General features: G+C 36.7%; 1 pseudogene; it reads right to left on the reverse strand.

Moving 5' to 3' along the window:
* Positions 1 to 411: 411 nt before the first annotated feature.
* Positions 412 to 512, reverse strand: LOC142449531 (U6 spliceosomal RNA; annotated as a pseudogene).
* Positions 513 to 2567: the final 2055 nt, after the last annotated feature.

The following is a 2567-nucleotide window of genomic DNA, read 5'->3' on the forward strand; positions in this document are numbered from 1 at the left end:
TTGTGATTTAGTTCAAGCTCAAAATATCTAATATCATGTATATAGTGTGTGTGTGTGTGTGTGTGTGTGTGTGTGAATATTCCCATTTCACTTTAGTAGCAGCATTATCAGCTTTTTGAGAGACAATGTAAGTAACTTCCCTGAAGCCTTTGGTAATTTTAACAATAGCCCTATTACACTGGTCACTGGTGCTTCTCATAATAGTGTTAGTGGTACATTGTTGCTGGGTGCTTTGCACCATCCTCCCAGTGGTTGCTGGGCTTGAGTCCATTGCTGCAGGCACTGTGTCCATCATCCCCTTGACGCCCTTCCTCTTTCATGCTGCCCCTCTACATTACCAAGCCTGAGGTCCTTCTCCAGGGACTGCCAATGGTATAGAATTTAAATGACGACTGAGCTAAGAGGAATGTGAAAAATATGGAATGCCTCTGGAATGTGTGCCGTGCTCGCACAGGGGTCTCGATAATCTTCTCCTGTATGGGTCCAGTTTTAGGTGCGCTCTCGAAGAGAGCGTGAGTCTAATCTAAATACATCAACTACTAACAAGGTCTACATATCCAGGAGGAGTAGGCAAGTGTCTGTTTTGGGAAAATTATTTAGTATAAAATTACATATTGTATTCATTTATCTGTCCACTTTCCACTTGTTCTGATTTTGACCTTCTATTAAACAGCTTTCTGAGTGATGAGGGCCTAGGTTTAATCATTTCTTTGTACTATTCATCTTAAAAATGAAAAGTGTGTTGATCAAACGCATACAAAATAGTTTTAAACATTTTTATGATTCAAGTAGTATTTGTAAATATTCACTTCAAACGGGGTGTCTGGTGGTGAAGCATTGATGTTTCCTTAGTACTAATATTAACTTACATATTTTCTACAATTTTAAACAATACCAGTAACTCATAGATGAGAACTAATAAAAAAGGAAAATTTGATTAGATTTCTGCAAATTCTGGCTGGTACTTTATAAGAACTTTGTAATTGTTTTCAAACAATCCTACCCTCTCCAACATGAAGATAAATTATAGACAAAGCTAAACAAAGCTAAGCTAGTGATATTCAACGTTCCTTTCTGGTAGTTTAATTCCACAATTAAATATTTTTCTTACGAGTTCAGTTTCTTACCCCTTGTTGAAATGCAAACATGCCAAGAATTTAACACCTTCAACTTGGTCAGTCCAATATCTACTCAAAGTCAATACATGCCCGCCTTTTGATACAAGTTCTCTTATAAATTGAGCAGTTAGGAGAGTCTGTATGCTGATGGGTGGGTAATAGGGAATGGAAGGGGAGGGGCTTCAAGGAACCAGAATGTTCCTTTTTTTTTAATTTCAGAGTTTATTATGAAATTAATTTTTGCTTATAAATTATAATTTTAAATGTTTGCAAAGACCCAAACTATAGCTTACAGTCCTTATGACATTTGAGTGTTTGTTGGTCTGAATTCTGGTTCTTACATACTTCTTCATTTTGGGAAAATACATCCAACTATACCCTTTAGATATGTGCTCTTTAGGCATGTGTACATTATATAGCCAAATAATGAGACAAAATAATAAATTATGGCAATACACTACCCACCATTATAAGTTAATACTAATAAGTCAGTCCATTTTTGGTTTGTTTTTAATAAGGCCTGTCTCAGAATCAGAATGCCTGAAATCAAGGTCAAAATATAGCAACAAGATAAAAAGATGATCCAGAAAGGGCAGGTACTGGGATGCAGGAGGGACGCTGATGTGTAGTCACAGGGCAAAAACAGGATCAGTGGATCCCCAAGGGTTCTCTTCACCAGACCCCCCCACCTTGGTCTCTCAGAGGTAGTTTATTTCAAAGTTGACACACTTTTTACGCTTTAACTTTGTGTGTTCTCTCTCTCGCTCTCTCGATCTCTTGAGAAAGAGAGAGTTATGGTTCATTAATTAGGATTTTTACCTCGAATTCCTTGCAGGGTAATGGCAATCCCTGGGTTCTATAGGCATAATGAGGTTTATCACTTGGCTGTACCTTGAGAAAAATCCCCCTAATGATAATTCTTTCCAGTATAAAAACTAGATGTCTTGGATTCCAACAACTTTATAGAAACTCAAAAGTATTTTTAAATAATCCTCATGTGACTAACTTCACAAAAACACAGGCTGTTCGATCTTCATGCCTTGGTGCCTGTAGTTTACTTTTAATTCTGATTTTATTAATTGTCTATTTCCCACTGTGTGTTTATATAACACCTTTTACTAGTAGGGGCTAATGTTTGAGAGGAAAGAGATACGAATACTAAGCCCCACAGAGTGTTACATATAGCTCGTTGATCTAATAATCGAAGCATTTTGGTTGTCTTGACCCACAACAATTCTAACCAAATAACAGTAACGACAGTCAGCTGCTTATGCACTTGCCATAATGGAAACACCTTTTTTCACGTAGTTAAATGGTTTTGGAACCTACTTTAATAAGTAAATTTAATCCATCTTCTAGATATGCCTTACTTCATCTAGCTGAAACTCCACAGTTGAACATTAAATTATTTCCATTTTTCCTTCTATTAGCACATACACAAAGCTGTGT

Source organism: Tenrec ecaudatus, chromosome 5 (assembly GCF_050624435.1).
Source record: "Tenrec ecaudatus isolate mTenEca1 chromosome 5, mTenEca1.hap1, whole genome shotgun sequence".
NCBI classification, from domain to species: domain Eukaryota; kingdom Metazoa; phylum Chordata; class Mammalia; order Afrosoricida; family Tenrecidae; genus Tenrec; species Tenrec ecaudatus.